Source organism: Ochlerotatus camptorhynchus, unplaced genomic scaffold (genome assembly GCF_037179485.1).
Source record: "Ochlerotatus camptorhynchus isolate MF236.1 unplaced genomic scaffold, CSIRO-AGI_Acam_v1.1 ptg000070l, whole genome shotgun sequence".
Classification (NCBI taxonomy): Eukaryota; Metazoa; Arthropoda; class Insecta; order Diptera; family Culicidae; genus Ochlerotatus; species Ochlerotatus camptorhynchus.
The window spans coordinates 1,669,550-1,681,351 of NW_027040560.1; the positions used below are offsets into that span (position 1 = coordinate 1,669,550).

Here is an 11,802-nt window from a genome sequence, read left to right on the forward strand (position 1 = left end):
ATATATAGCTTTGCAGTATCACAATTTGACTGGCCGCTAGTTTAGAGAAAAATGGCAAAATATCAGTTAGCATTTCGGTATAAATACCAATTACCTGGCTGAATAACACTATTCGGTGCATCACTACTTACAACTCATGATCAGTTATCATGCTTCTTTAAAATAATGCACATGGTTTAAGAATCCCATGAATTTGTTATTTATCAAATAAGCAAGAGCATAATCTAATTCTAACCTCCATTTTCTCGCTCTTCACTCATTTATCTACCTCGATTTTTTTAAACGAATAATTCACTAAGTTTTTTTTTTATTCAGAACGTGAATTGTTGAAATGAATAAATCTCGAATTTAGACAAATTTTGGCAGTTCAAGGACAAACAATTTTGAAGATTTCGGATGCAGAAACTTTTTTAAAACCTCAAACTCTTAACAAATTTTTATAACTATGGACCAAGGCAACTTTTCTCGATCGCAATAGGGATTTTGATCTAATTTCCGTCCTACTAAGCACAACCCGCGCTTTACCTCTCTTTTCTGAACGAGTTTAAACAAAAAATGGAACATTTCTGTCAAAGATGACTTCTAAATTCATTCTCCTTTCCATACGTACCGTTGGATTTGATAAAGAGTTACAAATTGTTGAGATATTGTTTAAAATCTAACACTGCTTCTTGATTCTAAATTCGTTCTACGAGTTTCAATTCCGTCCTAACGCATTGAAACACCATTAGATTTTCTTCGTCCTACGGATAAACGTAGAAAAAGAGGATTCGCTAGGAACACTTCTTTTGTTTTGAGAGCAATGAGTGTAAATATTCATACAATGCGTTCTAATAGGATTTATGTTGTAGCTAATGAACTAACGCATCGGAACAAACCATTTATTGATTTGTGCATGGTGAAATCATTGATATTAATGATCTTTTCTGATCGATAGAACGGAAATGGGCGATTACGACGAAGTAGTGCTCTACCCTATAAGAAAAAAAAAATATTCTGTAATGAGTATTTTTAATGAGATTGGGAGATCATAGACAATTTTGCATGCATCTAGGCCTTAAAATCTCGATCTTGAAAAATGTGGTCAAGAGATTGTGGAACATTATTTATTCAATGCTAGGACTTAAGACAATCAAATTAAGAAAATTTTGCGGCCTGAAATAATTTTAGAAAGATAGAAAACATTTCATGATCTTGATTTTGTTTACTAAAATCTGGACTTGGAAATTTGTTGATTCTGGACATATAAGTTCTGGTCCCTGCGAAAATGTGTAGAGCTTGGAAATTTTCCTAGGCCCTTTTTTCGACCTCTTAGGTTTGGACAACTAACCTAAGAAAGTCTGTGATAAGTTTATGACTATTTCGAGATCACAAGCTGGGAATTAATTTAAGTTATATAATCTGGATTAATTTTTAAGATAAAGGACATGCAAAATATGTCTAGGGTATGGGAGTCAGTTATGACACTAGTGCTCTAGATTTTAACCATAGGGCCTATCTCAAGTTTAGTGGTTTTATGGAACAATAAATAATAATTCAATTCCTTAAATTCGTTTCAACGCTTCGCTCGCCTCTTCGCTTATCTTCGGTCTCTATATGGTATCGGCCTAACACGAATTTGTTGGCTGGTATGATGTCTTTATTTAGGAGACCCGAGGCAAACAAATTTGTTGCGAAATCAAGCGTTTTTATGAGATTTTTAAAGACAAATTCTTTTAGAGGGATGTCATTAATTTTTGGAAATTCAAAAGCAACCATTACTCTCAATATTAGCCGTAAAAACGTGACTTTAGTGACTAAATTTTAAGAAATAGTAACTTTAGTGACTTTGTGCCGAAAAAAGTGACTTTTTAGTGACTGACTGGAAAATAGTGACCAAGCCACTAAAAAGTGACCTGCTACCAGCCCTGAATACTGAGGAAGATTCAGAAGAGCTGAAGAAACATATGTTTGCTTGATTAAGCTCAAGCTGTTATTCAACTTTCAATTTTTTCCCGGTTCTCCCGTCAAATTCCCGGCGTCTTTTAAAATTCCCGGTTTTCCCGGTGCGCTGGCCACCCTGAATTTATGCCAGGTTTAAAGTGTCAAAAAAAATATTATTTTTTCAAAGATTGCCAGGGACATTTTTGGGAGATTTGAATTAACATTTATTTTTAAATGCTCACTTCAAAACAATGTGTATTTTTTCCCAGAAAGACATTATTCTTTCTCATTTCGATCAAAAATGCCGTTTCCGTGTTGTTCCAGGGATGCCATTTCGAAAATATTACAATATTCAAAATCACCAAATTTTAGCAAAAATGTTAATCATTGCCCATAACAAACAATTATGCAAAAATTCATACAAATCGGAGTCGAATTGTCGATTAAAAAATTCTGCCTTATTCAGCGAACTTCAAATAATTTCACGGAACTTCAGACATTTGGACTATTTTCATAAAATGTTCACGGTAAGCTTTTTGACATTTATTTAGGATATTATCTTATACACCATCTCTTGTAAATTTGTTATGACTGATCCTGACCACACATATAAAGATAAATGTTCGCAAAACCAAGATTACAAATAGTTTTGTTTTGTCCTCTTACATCAACAATGGTTACCAACCTCTTTGGCTTATAACTAAATTTTTCTTTTCTTCCTAGGTATAAAAGTATAATTATGTCCCAGTATGGCACTCAACGATGCAACGTTTCGCAACCGGTGCTGGTGGTTGACTAATAAAACCTACAACCGGTGAACGGTCATCGGTGCTGTTACGGTTCACTGGAGTTCATTTTATTTAGGAAAGAGAAAATGCGCAATCACACACAGACACGGTCGGGTCGGTCGGTCGGCCGGTGGCAAAACAACAGACGGACGAAGGAACAGCGAATCACGACAACAATACAACAACGACAAAAAGTAACCAACTACCTACGTCGTTTGGCGAAGAGTGCTGAAACCGGGGAACAACAAAACAGCCCACAGTGGGGCGAAGCCGGTCGTAATTTAACTTTATTTTCGTGAACTATTATTTTGAAAATATTTTTTAAGATTCGCAGATAGATTCTAGCCTCGGAGTGCAAAGTTTTAGGATAACCCGACAAGAATTGAATATTGTGCAGAACCACCCTCGATTTGTTTAAATAAATTATTTTGAACTCAAAATGTGGATTCAGGAGTATCAAATTGCTTGAAAAGTATGTTGTTTACGATTTTAACCGAAAAAAAAAATCATTATGATCGGTTTTTGTATGGAGTCGCCCCACTGTGCAGCCGCATGAAGATTGAGACACGGCAAAAAAGTTGCACAGGAAAAAATGGCATCCACTATGGATGGATGGGTGGTAAACTCAGTCTAATCGCTGGCACCACACGTCAAGGTATTTAGGTGTACTGGATTAGTTGGCCAGATGCAGCGCCAAAGAGTGTAGCGACTCTACTAATCGCAGGTAATGGGAAAAGACAACCCCTGAGAAAAAGGCAACATATTGCAGCCAGCGGTGTATTGATCGGTCTATTATCCGTTTGATTTATCGGCCTTATGTTGCGCGGAGTTGCAATACATTGTTGTTCAATTTCACTTCCCCACGGCGGAATCACAAATTCATGATTAAATTTGCACCATCAGTTACACACTTATATCGAGTAAAGCAAAACAAACGAAAAAAAAAAAAAATAGCTGTCACTCGAAGCAAATTTGTAGCCCTAATAGCTTTTACCATTAATGGCGTCGACCAGACGAAGGTGAAGTAAGGTACCTACATACACTTTGCCACGGACTGCATGTAGTGTCGCGTGAGAGGAAGTTGTGATTAGTGCGCTTCCTATGTTCCTACCTCGCGTCATTACGACGACGTACGAACGCACGTAAATACATTGGGGAGCATCAGCTTTCACTCCCTTCAAGCGCGACGAGGTCACGTCTATGATCAATATAATAGCGAAGTGACAATAACGATTATTGTACGTAACCCAAACCCTTGCCCGAACGCGCGGTTCGGCTCGTCGAATATGCTAATGCTAATTAGCATAGACAGCGGGCACTTGTACATATACGCACTTAAACGCAACACATGCATGCTCCTAATAAAGCGGGTAGTGGTGGTGTGACTAAATGTCAAAACTTCAGAGCAACAGCGCCGTAAAAATCAATGCTCAATCGTTCTCGAGCATCCCGGTGACGTTGATGAGGTGTCACAGGGTCTCATAATAAGCTGCGGGGCACGTTTGTGTGGGAGGACGAATATATCGCCGCGTGAGGTCGGATCGGTCTCTTTTCTAGAAATAATGATGCCCTAGCTAGATGAAGGTGACTAGCATAGTGGTGGGTTTTCGGTTTCAAAAAACATTCGGGCAGCCGTTTAAAAGCTTTCCATGTTCATGTTTTGGCTGTTTGTAATTTTGCTTGCCAGGGCCACCAGACGGATCGATTGAATCCCAGTGGCTAGGCGCTGAAAGGGTTTTGATTAATTGGTGGAGCTGAATTATTTAATCACAAGCCCAAAAGCCGTGTGGGAATTGTGCTTCAAGGCAACGATAATTTGGTCATAAATGGCAGAGCGAAAAATACTGCATTTCGTTGTTTCAATAATTGCTCACACTAAAGAAGTGCCAGTAGTATCTAAAGCTTTATGATTTAGACGTATAATGACGTACAACTTTATGATGTAGATGCTTTAATGGATTTACAATACAATTCACCCATTTTTATTGAATTGAATTCTCGATATATTGATTTTGATTCACATTTGTTCGGAGTTTTAACTTTTGAGCGAAAGCTTGTGTCTGACTTCAGGATCTTGATTTCAAGCTAGTTTGAAGAATGCTTCAAGACAATTAGAGAATTCATAATAATTATTAGTGAATTTCAAGAAGTTTCTGGTGCCAGAATATTTGAACATATTTACAAAGAAACTCTGAGTACTGTTTCAGGAGATTCACAAGAAATTTCCAAAGAAATTCTGAGCAGAGTTGCAATAAATTCCAAGATATTCTCTCGAGGACATTTTGAGAAGATTGACAAATTCTGAGAGGAAATCCATGAATACTTTTCTAAATTCCAAATGGTATATCAAGAGATTTAGCGTAGTAAATTACTGTCCATTCTAACAAGCCAATTGTTACACCCAAAATACTGGAATAGTGCAAGAATTGATCGTTGCCAAAAGCATATTTCTTGCGTGAAATTCTGACAACAACATAATTAGTTTGCTATAAACTGGATACAAGCCCATACACATCACCATCATTTTTACAGTTTATCATAGGTTTACATCCTATTCACACTGTTCATGTAACGAGCACGGCATATTGTGAGTGACACTAGTTCGTCGCATATTTTGGCATGTAAATACTTCTCGCGTAACATTTGAAAAGCCTATGGACTTTTGAAAACAGATCTTGAACCTTCAGAAAGTTTGCAGAACTTTCCAAAAATTTGCTTGAACTTTCCTGACGTTTGCAGAAATTTTCTGAATTTCTAAACATTTTCTGTAACTTTCCATAACTTTACTAAAGTTATGGGAAGAACTTTTCTAGAGTTCGTGGATGAACTTGCCAGAACTTCAGAAAAAAATCCCTAAGTTTATGGAAGAAGTTCCCTGGAGTTCAGAGATGAACTTCCCTCAACTCCTGGGATGAACTTCCCTCAAGTTCTGGGAAGAACATCCTTAAAATTTTGGGAAGAATTATTCTGAAGTTGTGTGAGGAACTTTTCTGAAGTTTTCCTAGCAGCACACTTGGTGCAAAACGGTTGAGACAACTTTGTATGTGACTTATTTTAGACATAGTCCAGTTGCTGTAAGATCCTACCACAGATTTGTGCTGATTGAGTTTCTAAAGTTGCGAGAAGAACTTTCCTAAAGTTTTGAGAAGAACTTCCCTCAAGTTTTGAGAAGAAATTCCCTCAAGTTCTGGGATGAACTTCCCTTATGTTCTGGGAAGAACTTCCATGAACATCTCTGAAGTCGTGGGAAAATGTTCCTAAAGTTTTAGGAAGTACTTCCTTAATGTTTTCTGAAGATTTTCTTCAAAGTTCTGGGAAGAACTTCTCTGGAATTGAAGGAAGTAGTTCCCTGAACTTGTAGGAAAGACTTTTCTGAGGTTCTGTGAAGCACTTCCCTAAAGTACTGGGAAAGACATCCCTTAAGTTCAGGTGTGGCGTCCCGTAACCTCACTTTTTACCTGTGCACCATCTTTCAAAACCAGATTTAATGCCATATTCATACTCGAATTAATTGAAAAATACGCTTAATCTTCTAGTTTACTCGATATCTATCCATTGAAAGCAATATTTTGATGATTGTTTATGTTTTGAGAGTTGGTGCACAGGTAGATTGAGGTTAAGGAAACGCCACTGAAGAAGTTCCATGTAGTTTTGAGAAAAACTTCCCTCTAGTTTTGGGAAGATTTTACTGGAATTTTGAGAAAAACTTTTCTGAAGATCCAGAAAGAACATCCCTTAAGTTTTTTGGCGAACTTTACTTAACTTCTTAAAAGAACTTCCCTGTAGCTCTGGGAAGAGCATTTCTAAAGTTCTGAGAAGAACTTTGTTGATGTTCTACGAAGAAATTCTCTCAAGTTCTGGATAGAACTTCCCTTCTTGGGAAGAACATCTCTGAAGTTCTGGATAAAACTTCCCTGGAGTTCTGGGAAGAACTTTTCTGTAGTTTTGAGATGTACCTTTCTGGAGTTTTGGAAGGAGCTTTCCTGAAAGCTCTTATTTGATGTTTTGGGAAGAATTTCCTTGATAGAAGAACTTACTTGATGTTTTGGGAAGAATTTCCTTGATATTCTGGGAAGAACATCCCTAAAGTTCTGAGAAGATTTTTTCTGGAGCTCTGGGAAGAGCATTTCTGAAATTCTGAGAAGAACTTTTTTGATGTTCTGGGAAGAAATCCTTTCAAGGTCTGGATAGTACTTCCCTCAAGTATTGCGAAGAACATCTCTTAACTTCTGGATGAAACTTCCCTAGAGTTCTGGTAAGAACTTTTCTGTGGTTCTAAGATGTACCTTTCTGGAGTTTTGGAAAGAGCTTTCGTGAAGTTTTGGAGAAGAGCTTTCCTGAAGTTTTGGGAAGAACTTCCTTGATATTCTGGGAAGAGCATCCCCAAAGTTCTAAGGACAATTTTTCTGGAGTTCTGGGAAAAACTTTTCTAAAATTCTAGGAAGAACTTCCCTTCAGATCTGGGAAAAATCGTAAACTTCCCTGTTACTTGCAGAGATTTCCTTAAGTTCGCAGAATTTTCTTGGTGGAAGCAGACTTTACTGAAGTTATCAGAATTTTCATGAAGTTCGCCGCCTTTGCTGATGTTGGCAGAATATTTTTTAAATTCGCAGAGTTTCTTGAATTAAGTAAAATTTTCCTGAAGTTCTTAAACTTCCTTGAAATTCCCAGTCTGTTCTGAAATTTCGAGGTTTTTCCCGAAATTTGCAGAATTTTCCTGAAATCCTCGGAATTTTCCTGGAGTTCTTGCAATTTTTCTGAACTATTCAAAACTTTTCAAGAGTCCGTTGAAATTTTCTGAAGTTCGCAGAATTTTTCTGAAGCTCACCAACTTCACTGAAATTGGCAGAATATTTTTGAAGTTCGCGAAATTTCCCAGAAATTCTTTTTGATAATACAATAGATACAATATAATATAATACAATAGTACAATTTTCTGAAGTTTTATAAAGTTTACAGACTTTGCTGAAGATCCCAGACGTCTCTGAAGTTTCCAGATTTTTCCTGTAGGTCACATTATTTTAATCGAGTTAATATAAGTTTTCTGAATTTTTCAAAACTTTTCAGCAGTTTATTAAATTTTTCAGAAAATTTCGCAATATTTTTAAAGTTTGATCAATTTTCAATGAACTTGCATGTAGATCTAATTATTTTTCTTAATTTCACAAAATTTTCCTAAAGGCTTAGAATTTCCTTGGAGTTTGCCTGTATTTTTTTTTTCAAAAGTGAGCTGACTTTTTTTTAAGTTTGCATAATATTCCTGAAGTTTCCAATATTTTATTATAGCTTTTAGAACTTTCTTGTAGTTGTGTGCTGTATTGTAGGAAACACACAGATTTTTTTAAAGGAATTGTTGGCAGAATTATTTTGAAGTTTGTTGTCTTCCTTATCTAGAGTTTTTCTGAAGTTCATAGACTTCCCTAAAGATAAAATTTACTTAAATCCGTTAACATTTTCCGAAGTTCGCAAAATTTTCATAAACTTCACACGAGTTCCCTGAAGTTAACTTAACCTTCATGTTGTTCTCAGCAGGAAATGTACGCAATTCGTCTCATTAAAAAAGGGTAGTGAGTTTTTGTGTCCATATAATTAGGATTTATTGCTGAAAAAGGATTTATTTGCTGGATAGATCGAGTTGAGGGGCTAGGCCGAGTTTACATCCCGTAACCCTTCATAGAAAACATAAATTTATTGAACTAAAATACTAGGCAAAAACGATCGCCACTAGGCCACCAAGCACCTTAGATCACAAAACAATTAAGGTCAAGTCTCTAATCTGCAGTTTGGCAATATGCGAATAATGACGCCGCCAGAGAGCGCCTTTTGAATATCCTTGAGTCCCAAGGAAGACAACCCTATGTTCCCATCAGAGACGTGTTGAGAACTCGCGATCTCTGCTAGCCAGATCCAGTTGATCTATGTGTTTCTTCAAATGTCTAGTCTACAATGTTTCCACCAAATGTATTGCTGATTATCAAGACAATCTGGCCAAAAACAACAATCTAGGTTCGAGTTCTTCAAACGAGGCAACAAATCTGCAATCTAAACCACCATATACCAGACTCGAAGCTGATACCGTAAATTTTTCAACTGCGCTAAATTAAACAACGCAAAGCAGTGTTTCATCAAATTCAACCTTGCCCTAAAAACGGAACGATTCAACCGGCCGCTGGACATAACCACCCCTATAACGGTACATATAGATGGGTTTGTTATAGCACCGTAGTGAGAGGATGCATGGCGTTCTACAACAGTCATCAAAAAGAATAATTGCCGGTGGCCACATCTAAACCCAGAGCCAACCGGGGGCGTCTAGTAGTTACGTAGTTATGTGTGGCTGTGTAGCCGCCCTGTCGTCGACCGCTAGGTCTGCCCAATCGTTGGTCGAATTGAACGCTTTCAGCACGCAAACATCCATTTTTTTTCCACTCGATTTAATATCGATCGCTTTTGCTACTACGATGATGCCAGCAGCAATGTTGATGCAGTTTTCCTTTAGCTTCCTTAGGCTGACCTCCCAGAGAGCGTGGAGCAGGGGGCAAGATAATGCAAAAGCTACCACCCCTCTCCAAAAAAAAAGAAAGGTAGTCGTGGAAAAGTTCGGAAAGTTAGTCATCAACGAACATCGAGTAGTGTTTGGCAGGCAAAGGAGAGTAGTGGGCGCGCTTATGTCTCCCACGAGACTCTCCGTCCATTGATGCCGATGATAATAATGGCCGATGGACACGATACGATTCGAGCGCGCCACGTCCCTTATGGTTATGCTGTGCCCCGCCGGCAGTTGGCAAGGATAAGCACTTTTGTTTGGGTTGGTTGGGCGAGCTGAAAATGATAGCTTTCACCGGAGCTGCTCCCCGTCTCAATGCGAATGGATAAGTATAGCTTAATCGAAACGGTGCAATCATGATAGACTCGTGTTGTCGTCATCGTCTGTGCATAGTTTTGCGGTTTAAGGGTCCGCTGGGGGTCGAGTCGAGAGCTCTAGGGTGCCAGCTTTGAGCAGGAAAGTGAATGATTGGATTATTGGAATAGTTTTGCCTGTCTCGTGCGTAGTTTAAAATTTGTAAAATTTTAATATTTAAAATAGCTGGAGATTTTTAGGAATGTAAACATTCTGTCTCCGGATATTGCTCGTTAAATTTGGTACTTTGGCGAGTGAGTTTAGTAAATTGTGAAAAATTTGTAGGTTAAAAAATCATGAATTCATGTAGACATAAAAAAGGGGCCGTCCATATGCTACGTAAGCATTTTTTAAACTTTTTCCTTCTGTCCTTCAGACGATTTTACAAAATTTGAAAACAATTGTATATTTCATATGACTTCTTTTAGCCCCTGCTGATAGTAGGCAAAGCTATTGCTGAATCCGTCATTTACGCTATTCCAGCGGTTTTCAAACTTTTGTCGCTTGTGACCCACTATAAGGAATTCCTATGGCTACCGACCCACCAATATGGAATACAGATGTTGTAAGGCCAATATAACCTAAAAATCTCTAAAATGCCTTTGAAACGCAACATCAAAACAAAGCGCTTGGTTCGAAATCCTAAGCACTGCATCCCCAAACCTTGTGTTTATTAATTGTCGCCAAACCTCCTGTTTATCAACTGTTATCCCTAACATCGAGCAAGCCGCGAGTAATCGGCCCCCGCTCTACTAATATAAGTTTTGAGTAATTCTGTTAAACAAAAACTGACTTGCGGCTCCGTAAAGCTACTGCGAATGAGCCTGGACAATTAAAAGAACTATACGAGCCATCCAACAGGAAGATGCCCCAATTAATGGGGAGAAGAGCCCACCCTTTATCCACGAAATGTTAGCAACAGGGAGTTGACATCTTCACTCTCATCCCAAATTTTTGATATATAGTAATAGGGGAAATGGCTCTAACGTTGACTATGGATCTAATATTGGACCCATCTCTAAAAATCTGCTATTTATCAATTTTATCTAGATTGGGACGGTACTAAGGGATATTTTTGGTCGCTATTGAAAATTTAGTCGATTGCTGAATTTATGTATGGGCCCAAATTAGGGGCATTTAGGGCCGACATTACATTACATAAATCGCCAAAATTGCCTTAGAAATGATCCAATAATGTTAAAATGGCTAAACTATTCAATACTTATGGCTATCAAATATTAAAATGGCCTAGAAATCGCCAAAATGCCCTGAAATGACAGACTAATCCTGAAATTAAATGATTGTTTTTATCTAGTTCGTTTATTTGAAAGGCTCAATCGCGTTAGCTTTACGGAGCCGTCAAATCATTGTTTCGTAACCAAATTTACTTAATTCTAGGCCTAGTAGGAGTTGGACCGAATACTCGCGGCTTATCCAAGGTTAGAGGGGTACAAGGATAAGATCAGGGGAGGTGCTTAAGGTGGGCTTTCATTTTCTCATCAGAGCGTTGTCGCCAGTATAAAAAAATTGTAAGGAGTTCTGACAAGAATTCCAACATATTTCTAAGATGAAGTCCCAAGGAATTCTGAGACGAATTCTAAGGGATTCTAGATAGAATGAAAAATGAAGTTATGAATTGAGTTCCTGTTATTCAGAGAATAATTCCAATGTAGTTGTGAGAACTTCAAGGAAAATCCGTTGATAATTGTATGAGAATCTTGAGGAGAATAGAAAATTAATTCTAATGAAAATCCAATGGGAATTTTTATGAGCACTCAAAGGGAATTATAAATAGAACTCAAGGGAACAGATTCATGGTAATTCAGAGAGAAAAAATACAAAAGAAATCGTATTCTTAGATTAATAAAAAAAAAATCGAGGAAAATTAAAAAGACATTCTTAGGACATTTTCAAGAAATTTCTACGCGAATAGTTTTTTGTTAGTTTTAATAAGAATGTCACGATAAATCTGAACAGAATTCTACGGTAATTCTGGGATTAATACCTATTAAGAAGTGAATTATAATTTTGATTTTAAGTGTTGAGTTTTGGTTTTAACACGTATTTTTTCACAAAGTTCGGCATCTTGCATATTTTACTTCAAGGCTCTTGTAGTTTTCATCCGGATTGGAGTAGGGACGATAAATTAATTTCCAAAATTGTTGAGCAATAAAAATAAGGCGAAAAACT

The 11,802-nt window shown here is 37.4% G+C and overlaps 1 protein-coding gene across 16 annotated transcripts in view; it reads right to left on the minus strand.

Annotated features, from left to right (window-relative positions):
• mask (multiple ankyrin repeats single KH domain) overlaps window positions 1-11,802 on the minus strand; it is a 129,500-nt gene that overhangs the window by 51,373 nt on the left and 66,325 nt on the right. The window lies entirely within an intron of this gene.